The following is a 19,035-nucleotide window of genomic DNA, read 5'->3' on the forward strand; positions in this document are numbered from 1 at the left end:
TGCGAAGCAATGTGAACACTTCTGCTTCCCAGGCACAGAGAAGGTGCTAGCAGGGAATTCTCTGCCTGCTTTTCCCCAGTGCTCTGCAAGCTCTCCAGGACAACGTAAAGTCTGGGGCTCTGTGCTTTCTTTCGTTCTGAACAAGTGTTACTGTTTTCTGCACAAAAGCGATTCTGCGAAGCAATGTGAACAGGCACAGAGAAGGTGCTAGCAGGGAATTCTCTGCCTGCCTTTCCCCAATGCTCTGCAAGCTCTCCAGGACAACATAGAATCTGGGGCTCTGTGCTTTCTTTCGTTCTGAACAAGTGTTACTGTTTTCTGCATAAAAGTGATTCTGCGAAGCAATGTGAACACTTCTGCTTCCCAGGCACAGAGAAGGTGCTAGCAGGGAATTCTCTGCCTGCCTTTCCCCAGTGCTCTGCAAGCTCTCCAGGACAACATAAAATCTGGGGCTCTGTGCTTTCTTTCGTTCTGAACAAATGTTACTGTTTTCTGCACAAAAGCGATTCTGCGAAGCAATGTGAACACTTCTGCTTCCCAGGCACAGAGAAGGTGCTAGCAGGGAATTCTCTGCCTGCCTTTCCCCAGTGCTCTGCAAGCTCTCCAGGACAACGTAAAGTCTGGGGCTCTGTGCTTTCTTTCGTTCTGAACAAGTGTTACTGTTTTCTGCACAAAAGCGATTCTGCGAAGGAATGTGAACAGGCACAGAGAAGGTGCTAGCAGGGAATTCTCTGCCTGCTTTTCCCCAGTGCTCTGCAAGCTCTCCAGGACAACATAGAATCTGGGGCTCTGTGCTTTCTTTCGTTCTGAACAAGTGTTACTGTTTTCTGCACAAAAGCGATTCTGCGAAGCAATGTGAAGAATTCTGCTTCCCAGGCACAGACAAGGTGCTAGCAGGGAATTCTCTGCCTGCCTTTCCCCAGTGCTCTGCAAGCTCTCCAGGACAACAGCAAATCTGGGGCTCTGTGCTTTCTTTCGTTCTGAACAAGTGTTACTGTTTTCTGCACAAAAGCGATTCTGCGAAGCAATGGGAACACTTCTGTTTCCCAGGCACAGAGAAGGTGCTAGCAGGGAATTCTCTGCCTGCCTTTCCCCAGTGCTCTGCAAGCTCTCCAGGACAACATAAAATCTGGAGCTCTGTGCTTTCTTTCGTTCTGAACAACTGTTACTGTTTTCTGCACAAAAGCGATTCTGCGAAGCAATGTGAACAGGCACAGAGAAGGTGCTAGCAGGGAATTCTCTGCCTGCCTTTCCCCAGTGCTCTGCAAGCTCTCCAGGACAACAGCAAATCTGTGGCTCTGTGCTTTCTTTCGTTCTGAACAAGTGTTACTGTTTTCTGCACAAAAGCGATTCTGCGAAGCAATGTGAACAGGCACAGAGAAGGTGCTAGCAGGGAATTCTCTGCCTGCCTTTCCCCAGTGCTCTGCAAGCTCTCCAGGACAACAGCAAATCTGGGGCTCTGTGCTTTCTTTCGTTCTGAACAAGTGTTACTGTTTTCTGCACAAAAGCGATTCTGCGAAGCAATGTGAACACTTCTGCTTCCCAGGCACAGAGAAGGTGCTAGCAGGGAATTCTCTGCCTGCCTTTCCCCAGTGCTCTGCAAGCTCTCCAGGACGACGTAAAGTCTGGGGCTCTGTGCTTTCTTTCGTTCTGAACAAGTGTTACTGTTTTCTGCACAAAAGCGATTCTGCGAAGCAATGTGAACAGGCACAGAGAAAGTGCTAGCAGGGAATTCTCTGCCTGCCTTTCCCCAATGCTCTGCAAGCTCTCCAGGACAACATAGAATCTGGGGCTCTGTGCTTTCTTTCGTTCTGAACAAGTGTTACTGTTTTCTGCACAAAAGCGATTCTGCGAAGCAATGTGAACACTTCTGTTTCCCAGGCACAGAGAAGGTGCTAGCAGGGAAATCTCTGCCTGCTTTTCCCCAGTGCTCTGCAAGCTCTCCAGGACAACATAAAATCTGGGGCTCTGTGCTTTCTTTCCTTCTGAACAAGTGTTATTGTTTTCTGCACAAAAGCGATTCTGCGAAGCAATGTGAAGAATTCTGCTTCCCAGGCACAGAGAAGGTGCTAGCAGGGAATTCTCTGCCTGCCTTTCCCCAGTGCTCTGCAAGCTCTCCAGGACAACAGCAAATCTGGGGCTCTGTGCTTTCTTTCGTTCTGAACAACTGTTACTGTTTTCTGCACAAAAGCGATTCTGCGAAGCAATGTGAACACTTCTGCTTCCCAGGCACAGAGAAGGTGCTAGCAGGGAATTCTCTGCCTGCCTTTCCCCAGTGCTCTGCAAGCTCTCCAGGACAACATAAAATCTGGGGGTCTGTGCTTTCTTTCCTTCTGAACAACTGTTATTGTTTTCTGCACAAAAGCGATTCTGCGAAGCAATGTGAAGACTTCTGCTTCCCAGGCACAGAGAAGGTGCTAGCAGGGAATTCTCTGCCTGCCTTTCCCCAGTGCTCTGCAAGCTCTCCAGGACAACATAAAATCTGGGGCTCTGTGCTTTCTTTCGTTCTGAACAAGTGTTACTGTTTTCTGCACAAAAGCGATTCTGCGAAGCAATGTGAACACTTCTGCTTCCCAGGCACAGAGAAGGTGCTAGCAGAGAATTCTCTGCCTGCCTTTCCCCAGTGCTCTGCAAGCTCTCCAGGACAACATAAAATCTGGGGCTCTGTGCTTTCTTTCGTTCTGAACAAGTGTTACTGTTTTCTGCACAAAAGCGATTCTGCGAAGCAATGGGAACACTTCTGTTTCCCAGGCACAGAGAAGGTGCTAGCAGGGAATTCTCTGCCTGCTTTTCCCCAGTGCTCTGCAAGCTCTCCAGGACAACATAAAATCTGGGGCTCTGTGCTTTCTTTCGTTCTGAACAAGTGTTACTGTTTTCTGCACAAAAGCGATTCTGCGAAGCAATGTGAAGAATTCTGCTTCCCAGGCACAGAGAAGGTGCTAGCAGGGAATTCTCTGCCTGCTTTTCCCCAGTGCTCTGCAAGCTCTCCAGGACAACATAAAATCTGGGGCTCTGTGCTTTCTTTCGTTCTGAACAAGTGTTACTGTTTTCTGCACAAAAGCGATTCTGCGAAGCAATGGGAACACTTCTGTTTCCCAGGCACAGAGAAGGTGCTAGCAGGGAATTCTCTGCCTGCTTTTCCCCAGTGCTCTGCAAGCTCTCCAGGAAAACATAAAATCTGGGGCTCTGTGCTTTCTTTTGTTGTGAACAAGTGTTACTGTTTTCTGCACAAAAGTGATTCTGCGAAGCAATGTGAAGACTTCTGCTTCCCAGGCACAGAGAAGGTGCTAGCAGGGAATTCTCTGCCTGCCTTTCCCCAGTGCTCTGCAAGCTCTCCAGGACAACATAAAATCTGGGGCTCTGTGCTTTCTTTCGTTCTGAACAAGTGTTACTGTTTTCTGCACAAAAGCGATTCTGCGAAGCAATGTGAACACTTCTGCTTCCCAGGCACAGAGAAGGTGCTAGCAGGGAATTCTCTGCCTGCCTTTCCCCAGTGCTCTGCAAGCTCTCCAGGACAACGTAAAGTCTGGGGCTCTGTGCTTTCTTTCGTTCTGAACAAGTGTTACTGTTTTCTGCACAAAAGCGATTCTGCGAAGCAATGTGAACAGGCACAGAGAAGGTGCTAGCAGGGAATTCTCTGCCTGCCTTTCCCCAATGCTCTGCAAGCTCTCCAGGACAACATAGAATCTGGGGCTCTGTGCTTTCTTTCGTTCTGAACAAGTGTTACTGTTTTCTGCACAAAAGCGATTCTGCGAAGCAATGTGAAGACTTCTGCTTCCCAGGCACAGAGAAGGTGCTAGCAGGGAATTCTCTGCCTGCCTTTCCCCAGTGCTCTGCAAGCTCTCCAGGACAACATAAAATCTGGGGCTCTGTGCTTTCTTTCGTTCTGAACAAGTGTTACTGTTTTCTGCACAAAAGCGATTCTGCGAAGCAATGTGAACACTTCTGCTTCCCAGGCACAGAGAAGGTGCTAGCAGGGAATTCTCTGCCTGCCTTTCCCCAGTGCTCTGCAAGCTCTCCAGGACAACGTAAAGTCTGGGGCTCTGTGCTTTCTTTCGTTCTGAACAAGTGTTACTGTTTTCTGCACAAAAGCGATTCTGCGAAGCAATGTGAACAGGCACAGAGAAGGTGCTAGCAGGGAATTCTCTGCCTGCTTTTCCCCAGTGCTCTGCAAGCTCTCCAGGACAACATAGAATCTGGGGCTCTGTGCTTTCTTTCGTTCTGAACAAGTGTTACTGTTTTCTGCACAAAAGTGATTCTGCGAAGCAATGTGAACACTTCTGTTTCCCAGGCACAGACAAGGTGCTAGCAGGGAATTCTCTGCCTGCTTTTCCCCAGTGCTCTGCAAGCTCTCCAGCACAACATAGAATCTGGGGCTCTGTGCTTTCTTTCGTTCTGAACAAGTGTTACTGTTTTCTGCACAAAAGCGATTCTGCGAAGCAATGTGAACACTTCTGTTTCCCAGGCACAGAGAACGTGCTAGCAGGGAAATCTCTGCCTGCTTTTCCCCAGTGCTCTGCAAGCTCTCCAGCACAACATAGAATCTGGGGCTCTGTGCTTTCTTTCGTTCTGAACAAGTGTTACTGTTTTCTGCACAAAAGCGATTCTGCGAAGCAATGTGAAGAATTCTGCTTCCCAGGCACAGAGAAGGTGCTAGCAGGGAATTCTCTGCCTGCCTTTCCCCAGTGCTCTGCAAGCTCTCCAGGACAACAGCAAATCTGGGGCTCTGTGCTTTCTTTCGTTCTGAACAAGTGTTACTGTTTTCTGCACAAAAGCGATTCTGCGAAGCAATGGGAACACTTCTGTTTCCCAGGCACAGAGAAGGTGCTAGCAGGGAATTCTCTGCCTGCCTTTCCCCAGTGCTCTGCAAGCTCTCCAGGACAACAGCAAATCTGGGGCTCTGTGCTTTCTTTCGTTCTGAACAACTGTTACTGTTTTCTGCACAAAAGCGATTCTGCGAAGCAATGTGAACAGGCACAGAGAAGGTGCTAGCAGGGAATTCTCTGCCTGCCTTTCCCCAGTGCTCTGCAAGCTCTCCAGGACAACAGCAAATCTGTGGCTCTGTGCTTTCTTTCGTTCTGAACAAGTGTTACTGTTTTCTGCACAAAAGCGATTCTGCGAAGCAATGTGAACAGGCACAGAGAAGGTGCTAGCAGGGAATTCTCTGCCTGCCTTTCCCCAGTGCTCTGCAAGCTCTCCAGGACAACAGCAAATCTGGGGCTCTGTGCTTTCTTTCGTTCTGAACAAGTGTTACTGTTTTCTGCACAAAAGCGATTCTGCGAAGCAATGTGAACACTTCTGCTTCCCAGGCACAGAGAAGGTGCTAGCAGGGAATTCTCTGCCTGCCTTTCCCCAGTGCTCTGCAAGCTCTATCGGGACGACGTAAAGTCTGGGGCTCTGTGCTTTCTTTCGTTCTGAACAAGTGTTACTGTTTTCTGCACAAAAGCGATTCTGCGAAGCAATGTGAACAGGCACAGAGAAGGTGCTAGCAGGGAATTCTCTGCCTGCCTTTCCCCAATGCTCTGCAAGCTCTCCAGGACAACATAGAATCTGGGGCTCTGTGCTTTCTTTCGTTCTGAACAAGTGTTACTGTTTTCTGCACAAAAGCGATTCTGCGAAGCAATGTGAACACTTCTGTTTCCCAGGCACAGAGAAGGTGCTAGCAGGGAAATCTCTGCCTGCTTTTCCCCAGTGCTCTGCAAGCTCTCCAGGACAACATAAAATCTGGGGCTCTGTGCTTTCTTTCCTTCTGAACAAGTGTTATTGTTTTCTGCACAAAAGCGATTCTGCGAAGCAATGTGAAGAATTCTGCTTCCCAGGCACAGAGAAGGTGCTAGCAGGGAATTCTCTGCCTGCCTTTCCCCAGTGCTCTGCAAGCTCTCCAGGACAACAGCAAATCTGGGGCTCTGTGCTTTCTTTCGTTCTGAACAACTGTTACTGTTTTCTGCACAAAAGCGATTCTGCGAAGGAATGTGAACAGGCACAGAGAAGGTGCTAGCAGGGAATTCTCTGCCTGCCTTTCCCCAATGCTCTGCAAGCTCTCCAGGACAACATAGAATCTGGGGCTCTGTGCTTTCTTTCGTTCTGAACAAGTGTTACTGTTTTCTGCACAAAAGTGATTCTGCGAAGCAATGTGAACACTTCTGTTTCCCAGGCACAGACAAGGTGCTAGCAGGGAATTCTCTGCCTGCTTTTCCCCAGTGCTCTGCAAGCTCTCCAGGACAACATAAAATCTGGGGCTCTGTGCTTTCTTTCGTTCTGAACAAGTGTTACTGTTTTCTGCACAAAAGCGATTCTGCGAAGCAATGGGAACACTTCTGTTTCCCAGGCACAGAGAAGGTGCTAGCAGGGAATTCTCTGCCTGCTTTTCCCCAGTGCTCTGCAAGCTCTCCAGGACAACATAAAATCTGGGGCTCTGTGCTTTCTTTCGTTCTGAACAAGTGTTACTGTTTTCTGCACAAAAGCGATTCTGCGAAGCAATGTGAACACTTCTGCTTCCCAGGCACAGAGAAGGTGCTAGCAGAGAATTCTCTGCCTGCCTTTCCCCAGTGCTCTGCAAGCTCTCCAGGACAACATAAAATCTGGGGCTCTGTGCTTTCTTTCGTTCTGAACAAGTGTTACTGTTTTCTGCACAAAAGCGATTCTGCGAAGCAATGTGAACACTTCTGTTTCCCAGGCACAGACAAGGTGCTAGCAGGGAATTCTCTGCCTGCTTTTCCCCAGTGCTCTGCAAGCTCTCCAGGAAAACATAAAATCTGGGGCTCTGTGCTTTCTTTTGTTGTGAACAAGTGTTACTGTTTTCTGCACAAAAGTGATTCTGCGAAGCAATGTGAAGACTTCTGCTTCCCAGGCACAGAGAAGGTGCTAGCAGGGAATTCTCTGCCTGCCTTTCCCCAGTGCTCTGCAAGCTCTCCAGGACAACATAAAATCTGGGGCTCTGTGCTTTCTTTCGTTCTGAACAAGTGTTACTGTTTTCTGCACAAAAGCGATTCTGCGAAGCAATGTGAACAGGCACAGAGAAGGTGCTAGCAGGGAATTCTCTGCCTGCCTTTCCCCAGTGCTCTGCAAGCTCTCCAGGACAACAGCAAATCTGGGGCTCTGTGCTTTCTTTCGTTCTGAACAACTGTTACTGTTTTCTGCACAAAAGCGATTCTGCGAAGCAATGGGAACACTTCTGCTTCCCAGGCACAGAGAAGGTGCTAGCAGGGAATTCTCTGCCTGCCTTTCCCCAGTGCTCTGCAAGCTCTCCAGGACAACATAAAATCTGGGGCTCTGTGCTTTCTTTGCTTCTGAACAAGTGTTATTGTTTTCTGCACAAAAGCGATTCTGCGAAGCAATGTGAACACTTCTGCTTCCCAGGCACAGAGAAGGTGCTAGCAGGGAGTTCTCTGCCTGCCTTTCCCCAGTGCTCTGCAAGCTCTCCAGGACAACATAGAATCTGGGGCTCTGTGCTTTCTTTCGTTCTGAACAAGTGTTACTGTTTTCTGCACAAAAGTGATTCTGCGAAGCAATGTGAACACTTCTGCTTCCCAGGCACAGAGAAGGTGCTAGCAGGGAATTCTCTGCCTGCTTTTCCCCAGTGCTCTGCAAGCTCTCCAGGACAACATAAAATCTGGGGCTCTGTGCTTTCTTTCGTTCTGAACAAGTGTTACTGTTTTCTGCACAAAAGCGATTCTGCGAAGCAATGTGAACACTTCTGCTTCCCAGGCACAGAGAAGGTGCTAGCAGAGAATTCTCTGCCTGCCTTTCCCCAGTGCTCTGCAAGCTCTCCAGGACAACATAAAATCTGGGGCTCTGTGCTTTCTTTCGTTCTGAACAAGTGTTACTGTTTTCTGCACAAAAGCGATTCTGCGAAGCCATGGGAACACTTCTGTTTCCCAGGCACAGACAAGGTGCTAGCAGGGAATTCTCTGCCTGCTTTTCCCCAGTGCTCTGCAAGCTCTCCAGGAAAACATAAAATCTGGGGCTCTGTGCTTTCTTTTGTTGTGAACAAGTGTTACTGTTTTCTGCACAAAAGTGATTCTGCGAAGCAATGTGAAGACTTCTGCTTCCCAGGCACAGAGAAGGTGCTAGCAGGGAATTCTCTGCCTGCCTTTCCCCAGTGCTCTGGCAAGCTCTCCAGGACAACATAAAATCTGGGGCTCTGTGCTTTCTTTCGTTCTGAACAAGTGTTACTGTTTTCTGCACAAAAGCGATTCTGCGAAGCAATGTGAACAGGCACAGAGAAGGTGCTAGCAGGGAATTCTCTGCCTGCCTTTCCCCAGTGCTCTGCATGCTCTCCAGGACAACATAAAATCTGGGGCTCTGTGCTTTCTTTCGTCTGAACAAGTGTTACTGTTTTCTGCACAAAAGCGATTCTGCGAAGCAATGTGAACAGGCACAGAGAAGGTGCTAGCAGGGAATTCTCTGCCTGCCTTTCCCCAGTGCTCTGCAAGCTCTCCAGGACAACATAAAATCTGGGGCTCTGTGCTTTCTTTCGTTCTGAACAAGTGTTACTGTTTTCTGCACAAAAGCGATTCTGCGAAGCAATGGGAACACTTCTGTTTCCCAGGCACAGAGAAGGTGCTAGCAGGGAATTCTCTGCCTGCTTTTCCCCAGTGCTCTGCAAGCTCTCCAGGACAACATAAAATCTGGGGCTCTGTGCTTTCTTTCGTTCTGAACAAGTGTTACTGTTTTCTGCACAAAAGCGATTCTGCGAAGCAATGTGAACAGGCACAGAGAAGGTGCTAGCAGGGAATTCTCTGCCTGCCTTTCCCCAGTGCTCTGCAAGCTCTCCAGGACAACAGCAAATCTGGGGCTCTGTGCTTTCTTTCGTTCTGAACAAGTGTTACTGTTTTCTGCACAAAAGCGATTCTGCGAAGCAATGTGAACACTTCTGCTTCCCAGGCACAGAGAAGGTGCTAGCAGGGAATTCTCTGCCTGCTTTTCCCCAGTGCTCTGCAAGCTCTCCAGGACAACGTAAAGTCTGGGGCTCTGTGCTTTCTTTCGTTCTGAACAAGTGTTACTGTTTTCTGCACAAAAGCGATTCTGCCAAGCAATGTGAACACTTCTGTTTCCCAGGCACAGACAAGGTGCTAGCAGGGAATTCTCTGCCTGCTTTTCCCCAGTGCTCTGCAAGCTCTCCAGGACAACATAAAATCTGGGGCTCTGTGCTTTCTTTCGTTCTGAACAAGTGTTACTGTTTTCTGCACAAAAGCGATTCTGCGAAGCAATGTGAAGACTTCTGCTTCCCAGGCACAGAGAAGGTGCTAGCAGAGAATTCTCTGCCTGCCTTTCCCCAGTGCTCTGCAAGCTCTCCAGGACAACATAAAATCTGGGGCTCTGTGCTTTCTTTCGTTCTGAACAAGTGTTACTGTTTTCTGCACAAAAGCGATTTTGCGAAGCAATGGGAACACTTCTGTTTCCCAGGCACAGAGAAGGTGCTAGCAGGGAATTCTCTGCCTGCTTTTCCCCAGTGCTCTGCAAGCTCTCCAGGACAACGTAAAGTCTGGGGCTCTGTGCTTTCTTTCGTTCTGAACAAGTGTTACTGTTTTCTGCACAAAAGCGATTCTGCGAAGGAATGTGAACAGGCACAGAGAAGGTGCTAGCAGGGAATTCTCTGCCTGCTTTTCCCCAGTGCTCTGCAAGCTCTCCAGGACAACATAAAATCTGGGGGTCTGTGCTTTCTTTCCTTCTGAACAACTGTTATTGTTTTCTGCACAAAAGCGATTCTGCGAAGCAATGTGAACACTTCTGCTTCCCAGGCACAGAGAAGGTGCTAGCAGGGAATTCTCTGCCTGCCTTTCCCCAGTGCTCTGCAAGCTCTCCAGGACAACATAGAATCTGGGGCTCTGTGCTTTCTTTCGTTCTGAACAAGTGTTACTGTTTTCTGCACAAAAGCGATTCTGCGAAGCAATGTGAACACTTCTGTTTCCCAGGCACAGACAAGGTGCTAGCAGGGAATTCTCTGCCTGCTTTTCCCCAGTGCTCTGCAAGCTCTCCAGGACAACATAAAATCTGGGGCTCTGTGCTTTCTTTCGTTCTGAACAAGTGTTACTGTTTTCTGCACAAAAGCGATTTTGCGAAGCAATGGGAACACTTCTGTTTCCCAGGCACAGACAAGGTGCTAGCAGGGAATTCTCTGCCTGCTTTTCCCCAGTGCTCTGCAAGCTCTCCAGGACAACATAGAATCTGGGGCTCTGTGCTTTCTTTCGTTCTGAACAAGTGTTACTGTTTTCTGCACAAAAGTGATTCTGCGAAGCAATGTGAACACTTCTGTTTCCCAGGCACAGAGAAGGTGCTAGCAGGGAATTCTCTGCCTGCTTTTCCCCAGTGCTCTGCAAGCTCTCCAGGACAACATAAAATCTGGGGCTCTGTGCTTTCTTTCGTTCTCAACAAGTGTTACTGTTTTCTGCACAAAAGCGATTCTGCGAAGCAATGTGAAGAATTCTGCTTCCCAGGCACAGAGAAGGTGCTAGCAGGGAATTCTCTGCCTGCTTTTCCCCAGTGCTCTGCAAGCTCTCCAGGACAACATAAAATCTGGGGCTCTGTGCTTTCTTTCGTTCTGAACAAGTGTTACTGTTTTCTGCACAAAAGCGATTCTGCGAAGCAATGTGAACACTTCTGCTTCCCAGGCACAGAGAAGGTGCTAGCAGGGAATTCTCTGCCTGCTTTTCCCCAGTGCTCTGCAAGCTCTCCAGGAAAACATAGAATCTGGGGCTCTGTGCTTTCTTTTGTTGTGAACAAGTGTTACTGTTTTCTGCACAAAAGTGATTCTGCGAAGCAATGTGAAGACTTCTGCTTCCCAGGCACAGAGAAGGTGCTAGCAGGGAATTCTCTGCCTGCCTTTCCCCAGTGCTCTGCAAGCTCTCCAGGACAACATAAAATCTGGGGCTCTGTGCTTTCTTTCGTTCTGAACAAGTGTTACTGTTTTCTGCACAAAAGCGATTCTGCGAAGCAATGTGAACAGGCACAGAGAAGGTGCTAGCAGGGAATTCTCTGCCTGCCTTTCCCCAGTGCTCTGCAAGCTCTCCAGGACAACAGCAAATCTGGGGCTCTGTGCTTTCTTTCGTTCTGAACAAGTGTTACTGTTTTCTGCACAAAAGCGATTCTGCGAAGCAATGTGAACACTTCTGCTTCCCAGGCACAGAGAAGGTGCTAGCAGGGAATTCTCTGCCTGCTTTTCCCCAGTGCTCTGCAAGCTCTCCAGCACAACATAGAATCTGGGGCTCTGTGCTTTCTTTCGTTCTGAACAAGTGTTACTGTTTTCTGCACAAAAGCGATTCTGCGAAGGAATGGGAACACTTCTGTTTCCCAGGCACAGAGAAGGTGCTAGCAGGGAATTCTCTGCCTGCCTTTCCCCAATGCTCTGCAAGCTCTCCAGGACAACATAAAATCTGGGGCTCTGTGCTTTCTTTGCTTCTGAACAAGTGTTATTGTTTTCTGCACAAAAGCGATTCTGCGAAGCAATGTGAACACTTCTGCTTCCCAGGCACAGAGAAGGTGCTAGCAGGGAGTTCTCTGCCTGCCTTTCCCCAGTGCTCTGCAAGCTCTCCAGGACAACATAGAATCTGGGGCTCTGTGCTTTCTTTCGTTCTGAACAAGTGTTACTGTTTTCTGCACAAAAGTGATTCTGCGAAGCAATGTGAACACTTCTGTTTCCCAGGCACAGAGAAGGTGCTAGCAGGGAATTCTCTGCCTGCTTTTCCCCAGTGCTCTGCAAGCTCTCCAGGACAACATAAAATCTGGGGCTCTGTGCTTTCTTTCGTTCTCAACAAGTGTTACTGTTTTCTGCACAAAAGCGATTCTGCGAAGCAATGTGAACACTTCTGCTTCCCAGGCACAGAGAAGGTGCTAGCAGGGAATTCTCTGCCTGCTTTTCCCCAGTGCTCTGCAAGCTCTCCAGGACAACATAAAATCTGGGGCTCTGTGCTTTCTTTCGTTCTGAACAAGTGTTACTGTTTTCTGCACAAAAGCGATTCTGCGAAGCAATGTGAAGACTTCTGCTTCCCAGGCACAGAGAAGGTGCTAGCAGGGAATTCTCTGCCTGCTTTTCCCCAGTGCTCTGCAAGCTCTCCAGGAAAACATAAAATCTGGGGCTCTGTGCTTTCTTTTGTTGTGAACAAGTGTTACTGTTTTCTGCACAAAAGTGATTCTGCGAAGCAATGTGAAGACTTCTGCTTCCCAGGCACAGAGAAGGTGCTAGCAGGGAATTCTCTGCCTGCCTTTCCCCAGTGCTCTGCAAGCTCTCCAGGACAACATAAAATCTGGGGCTCTGTGCTTTCTTTCGTTCTGAACAAGTGTTACTGTTTTCTGCACAAAAGCGATTCTGCGAAGCAATGTGAACAGGCACAGAGAAGGTGCTAGCAGGGAATTCTCTGCCTGCCTTTCCCCAGTGCTCTGCATGCTCTCCAGGACAACATAAAATCTGGGGCTCTGTGCTTTCTTTCGTCTGAACAAGTGTTACTGTTTTCTGCACAAAAGCGATTCTGCGAAGCAATGTGAACAGGCACAGAGAAGGTGCTAGCAGGGAATTCTCTGCCTGCTTTTCCCCAGTGCTCTGCAAGCTCTCCAGGACAACATAAAATCTGGGGGTCTGTGCTTTCTTTCCTTCTGAACAACTGTTATTGTTTTCTGCACAAAAGCGATTCTGCGAAGCAATGTGAACACTTCTGCTTCCCAGGCACAGAGAAGGTGCTAGCAGGGAATTCTCTGCCTGCCTTTCCCCAGTGCTCTGCAAGCTCTCCAGGACAACATAGAATCTGGGGCTCTGTGCTTTCTTTCGTTCTGAACAAGTGTTACTGTTTTCTGCACAAAAGCGATTCTGCCAAGCAATGTGAACACTTCTGTTTCCCAGGCACAGACAAGGTGCTAGCAGGGAATTCTCTGCCTGCTTTTCCCCAGTGCTCTGCAAGCTCTCCAGGACAACATAAAATCTGGGGCTCTGTGCTTTCTTTCGTTCTGAACAAGTGTTACTGTTTTCTGCACAAAAGCGATTTTGCGAAGCAATGGGAACACTTCTGTTTCCCAGGCACAGACAAGGTGCTAGCAGGGAATTCTCTGCCTGCTTTTCCCCAGTGCTCTGCAAGCTCTCCAGGACAACATAAAATCTGGGGCTCTGTGCTTTCTTTCCTTCTGAACAAGTGTTATTGTTTTCTGCACAAAAGCGATTCTGCGAAGCAATGTGAAGAATTCTGCTTCCCAGGCACAGAGAAGGTGCTAGCAGGGAATTCTCTGCCTGCTTTTCCCCAGTGCTCTGCAAGCTCTCCAGGACAACAGCAAATCTGAAGCTCTGTGCTTTCTTTCGTTCTGAACAAGTGTTACTGTTTTCTGCACAAAAGTGATTCTGCGAAGCAATGGGAACACTTCTGTTTCCCAGGCACAGAGAAGGTGCTAGCAGAGAATTCTCTGCCTGCTTTTCCTCAGTGCTCTGCAAGCTCTCCAGGACAACATAAAATCTGGGGCTCTGTGCCTTCTTTCGTTCTGAACAAGTGTTACTGTTTTCTGCACAAAAGCGATTCTGCGAAGCAATGTGAACACTTCTGCTTCCCAGGCACAGAGAAGGTGCTAGCAGAGAATTCTCTGCCTGCCTTTCCCCAGTGCTCTGCAAGCTCTCCAGGACAACATAAAATCTGGGGCTCTGTGCTTTCTTTTGTTGTGAACAAGTGTTACTGTTTTCTGCACAAAAGTGATTCTGCGAAGCAATGTGAAGACTTCTGCTTCCCAGGCACAGAGAAGCTGCTAGCAGGGAATTCTCTGCCTGCTTTTCCCCAGTGCTCTGCAAGCTCTCCAGGACAACAGCAAATCTGGGGCTCTGTGCTTGCTTTCGTTCTGAACAAGTGTTACTGTTTTCTGCACAAAAGCGATTCTGCGAAGCAATGTGAACAGGCACAGAGAAGGTGCTAGCAGGGAATTCTCTGCCTGCCTTTCCCCAGTGCTCTGCATGCTCTCCAGGACAACATAAAATCTGGGGCTCTGTGCTTTCTTTCGTCTGAACAAGTGTTACTGTTTTCTGCACAAAAGCGATTCTGCGAAGCAATGTGAACACTTCTGCTTCCCAGGCACAGAGAAGGTGCTAGCAGAGAATTCTCTGCCTGCCTTTCCCCAGTGCTCTGCAAGCTCTCCAGGACAACATAAAATCTGGGGCTCTGTGCTTTCTTTGCTTCTGAACAAGTGTTACTGTTTTCTGCACAAAAGCGATTCTGCGAAGCAATGTGAACACTTCTGTTTCCCAGGCACAGACAAGGTGCTAGCAGGGAATTCTCTGCCTGCTTTTCCCCAGTGCTCTGCAAGCTCTCCAGGACAACGTAAAGTCTGGGGCTCTGTGCTTTCTTTCGTTCTGAACAAGTGTTACTGTTTTCTGCACAAAAGCGATTCTAAGAAGGAATGTGAACAGGCACAGAGAAGGTGCTAGCAGGGAATTCTCTGCCTGCCTTTCCCCAATGCTCTGCAAGCTCTCCAGGACAACATAAAATCTGGGGCTCTGTGCTTTCTTTGCTTCTGAACAAGTGTTACTGTTTTCTGCACAAAAGCGATTCTGCGAAGCAATGTGAACACTTCTGTTTCCCAGGCACAGACAAGGTGCTAGCAGGGAATTCTCTGCCTGCCTTTCCCCAGTGCTCTGCAAGCTCTCCAGGACAACAGCAAATCTGGGGCTCTGTGCTTTCTTTCGTTCTGAACAAGTGTTACTGTTTTCTGCACAAAAGCGATTCTGCGAAGCAATGGGAACACTTCTGTTTCCCAGGCACAGAGAAGGTGCTAGCAGGGAATTCTCTGCCTGCCTTTCCCCAGTGCTCTGCAAGCTCTCCAGGACAACATAAAATCTGGGGCTCTGTGCTTTCTTTCGTTCTGAACAAGTGTTACTGTTTTCTGCACAAAAGCGATTCTGCGAAGCAATGTGAACACTTCTGCTTCCCAGGCACAGAGAAGGTGCTAGCAGGGAATTCTCTGCCTGCTTTTCCCCAGTGCTCTGCAAGCTCTCCAGGACAACATAAAATCTGGGGGTCTGTGCTTTCTTTCCTTCTGAACAAGTGTTATTGTTTTCTGCACAAAAGCGATTCTGCGAAGCAATGTAAACACTTCTGCTTCCCAGGCACAGAGAAGGTGCTAGCAGGGAATTCTCTGCCTGCCTTTCCCCAGTGCTCTGCAAGCTCTCCAGGACAACATAAAATCTGGGGCTCTGTGCTTTCTTTCGTTCTGAACAAGTGTTACTGTTTTCTGCACAAAAGCGATTCTGCGAAGCAATGTGAACACTTCTGTTTCCCAGGCACAGAGAAGGTGCTAGCAGGGAATTCTCTGCCTGCCTTTCCCCAGTGCTCTGCAAGCTCTCCAGGACAACGTAAAGTCTGGGGCTCTGTGCTTTCTTTCGTTCTGAACAAGTGTTACTGTTTTCTGCACAAAAGCGATTCTGCGAAGGAATGTGAACAGGCACAGAGAAGGTGCTAGCAGGGAATTCTCTGCCTGCCTTTCCCCAATGCTCTGCAAGCTCTCCAGGACAACATAAAATCTGGGGCTCTGTGCTTTCTTTGCTTCTGAACAAGTGTTACTGTTTTCTGCACAAAAGCGATTCTGCGAAGCAATGTGAACACTTCTGTTTCCCAGGCACAGACAAGGTGCTAGCAGGGAATTCTCTGCCTGCCTTTCCCCAGTGCTCTGCAAGCTCTCCAGGACAACAGCAAATCTGGGGCTCTGTGCTTTCTTTCGTTCTGAACAAGCGTTACTGTTTTCTGCACAAAAGCGATTCTGCGAAGCAATGGGAACACTTCTGTTTCCCAGGCACAGAGAAGGTGCTAGCAGGGAATTCTCTGCCTGCCTTTCCCCAGTGCTCTGCAAGCTCTCCAGGACAACATAAAATCTGGGGCTCTGTGCTTTCTTTCGTTCTGAACAAGTGTTACTGTTTTCTGCACAAAAGCGATTCTGCGAAGCAATGTGAACACTTCTGCTTCCCAGGCACAGAGAAGGTGCTAGCAGGGAATTCTCTGCCTGCTTTTCCCCAGTGCTCTGCAAGCTCTCCAGGACAACATAAAATCTGGGGGTCTGTGCTTTCTTTCCTTCTGAACAACTGTTATTGTTTTCTGCACAAAAGCGATTCTGCGAAGCAATGTAAACACTTCTGCTTCCCAGGCACAGAGAAGGTGCTAGCAGGGAATTCTCTGCCTGCCTTTCCCCAGTGCTCTGCAAGCTCTCCAGGACAACATAAAATCTGGGGCTCTGTGCTTTCTTTCGTTCTGAACAAGTGTTACTGTTTTCTGCACAAAAGCGATTCTGCGAAGCAATGTGAACACTTCTGTTTCCCAGGCACAGAGAAGGTGCTAGCAGGGAATTCTCTGCCTGCCTTTCCCCAGTGCTCTGCAAGCTCTCCAGGACAACGTAAAGTCTGGGGCTCTGTGCTTTCTTTCGTTCTGAACAAGTGTTACTGTTTTCTGCACAAAAGCGATTCTGCGAAGGAATGTGAACAGGCACAGAGAAGGTGCTAGCAGGGAATTCTCTGCCTGCCTTTCCCCAATGCTCTGCAAGCTCTCCAGGACAACATAAAATCTGGGGCTCTGTGCTTTCTTTGCTTCTGAACAAGTGTTACTGTTTTCTGCACAAAAGCGATTCTGCGAAGCAATGTGAACACTTCTGTTTCCCAGGCACAGACAAGGTGCTAGCAGGGAATTCTCTGCCTGCCTTTCCCCAGTGCTCTGCAAGCTCTCCAGGACAACAGCAAATCTGGGGCTCTGTGCTTTCTTTCGTTCTGAACAAGCGTTACTGTTTTCTGCACAAAAGCGATTCTGCGAAGCAATGGGAACACTTCTGTTTCCCAGGCACAGAGAAGGTGCTAGCAGGGAATTCTCTGCCTGCCTTTCCCCAGTGCTCTGCAAGCTCTCCAGGACAACATAAAATCTGGGGCTCTGTGCTTTCTTTCGTTCTGAACAAGTGTTACTGTTTTCTGCACAAAAGCGATTCTGCGAAGCAATGGGAACACTTCTGTTTCCCAGGCACAGAGAAGGTGCTAGCAGGGAATTCTCTGCCTGCCTTTCCCCAGTGCTCTGCAAGCTCTCCAGGACAACATAAAATCTGGGGCTCTGTGCTTTCTGTCGTTCTGAACAACTGTTACTGTTTTCTGCACAAAAGCGATTCTGCGAAGCAATGTGAACACTTCTGCTTCCCAGGCACAGAGAAGGTGCTAGCAGGGAATTCTCTGCCTGCTTTTCCCCAGTGCTCTGCAAGCTCTCCAGGACAACATAAAATCTGGGCGTCTGTGCTTTCTTTCCTTCTGAACAACTGTTATTGTTTTCTGCACAAAAGCGATTCTGCGAAGCAATGTAAACACTTCTGCTTCCCAGGCACAGAGAAGGTGCTAGCAGGGAATTCTCTGCCTGCCTTTCCCCAGTGCTCTGCAAGCTCTCCAGGACAACATAAAATCTGGGGCTCTGTGCTTTCTTTCGTTCTGAACAAGTGTTACTGTTTTCTGCACAAAAGCGATTCTGCGAAGCAATGTGAAGAATTCTGCTTCCCAGGCACAGAGAAGGTGCTAGCAGGGAATTCTCTGTCTGCCTTTCCCCAGTGCTCTGCAAGCTCTCCAGGACAACATAGAATCTGGGGCTCTGTGCTTTCTTTCGTTCTGAACAAGTGTTACTGTTTTCTGCACAAAAGCGATTCTGCGAAGCAATGTGAAGAATTCTGCTTCCCAGGCACAGAGAAGGTGCTAGCAGGGAATTCTCTGCCTGCCTTTCCCCAGTGCTCTGCAAGCTCTCCAGGACAACAGCAAATCTGGGGCTCTGTGCTTTCTTTCGTTCTGAACAAGTGTTACTGTTTTCTGCACAAAAGCGATTCTGCGAAGCAATGGGAACACTTCTGTTTCCCAGGCACAGAGAAGGTGCTAGCAGGGAATTCTCTGCCTGCCTTTCCCCAGTGCTCTGCAAGCTCTCCAGGACAACGTAGAATCTGGGGCTCTGTGCTTTCTTTCGTTCTGAACAAGTGTTACTGTTTTCTGCACAAAAGTGATTCTGCGAAGCAATGTGAACACTTCTGTTTCCCAGGCACAGAGAAGGTGCTAGCAGGGAATTCTCTGCCTGCTTTTCCCCAGTGCTCTGCAAGCTCTCCAGGACAACATAAAATCTGGGGCTCTGTGCTTTCTTTCGTTCTGAACAAGTGTTACTGTTTTCTGCACAAAAGTGATTCTGCGAAGCAATGTGAACAGGCACAGAGAAGGTGCTAGCAGGGAATTCTCTGCCTGCCTTTCCCCAGTGCTCTGCAAGCTCTCCAGGACAACAGCAAATCTGGGGCTCTGTGCTTTCTTTCGTTCTGAACAAGTGTTACTGTTTTCTGCACAAAAGCGATTCTGCGAAGCAATGTGAACACTTCTGCTTCCCAGGCACAGAGAAGGTGCTAGCAGGGAATTCTCTGCCTGCCTTTCCCCAATGCTCTGCAAGCTCTCCAGGACAACATAAAATCTGGGGCTCTGTGCTTTCTTTGCTTCTGAACAAGTGTTACTGTTTTCTGCACAAAAGCGATTCTGCGAAGCAATGTGAACACTTCTGTTTCCCAGGCACAGACAAGGTGCTAGCAGGGAATTCTCTGCCTGCCTTTCCCCAGTGCTCTGCAAGCTCTCCAGGACAACAGCAAATCTGGGGCTCTGTGCTTTCTTTCGTTCTGAACAAGCGTTACTGTTTTCTGCACAAAAGCGATTCTGCGAAGCAATGGGAACACTTCTGTTTCCCAGGCACAGAGAAGGTGCTAGCAGGGAATTCTCTGCCTGCCTTTCCCCAGTGCTCTGCAAGCTCTCCAGGACAACATAAAATCTGGGGCTCTGTGCTTTCTTTCGTTCTGAACAAGTGTTACTGTTTTCTGCACAAAAGCGATTCTGCGAAGCAATGGGAACACTTCTGTTTCCCAGGCACAGAGAAGGTGCTAGCAGGGAATTCTCTGCCTGCCTTTCCCCAGTGCTCTGCAAGCTCTCCAGGACAACATAAAATCTGGGGCTCTGTGCTTTCTGTCGTTCTGAACAACTGTTACTGTTTTCTGCACAAAAGCGATTCTGCGAAGCAATGTGAACACTTCTGCTTCCCAGGC

Source organism: Strix uralensis, unplaced genomic scaffold, assembly GCF_047716275.1.
Source record: "Strix uralensis isolate ZFMK-TIS-50842 unplaced genomic scaffold, bStrUra1 scaffold_41, whole genome shotgun sequence".
In the NCBI taxonomy this organism is placed as follows: Eukaryota; Metazoa; Chordata; class Aves; order Strigiformes; family Strigidae; genus Strix; species Strix uralensis.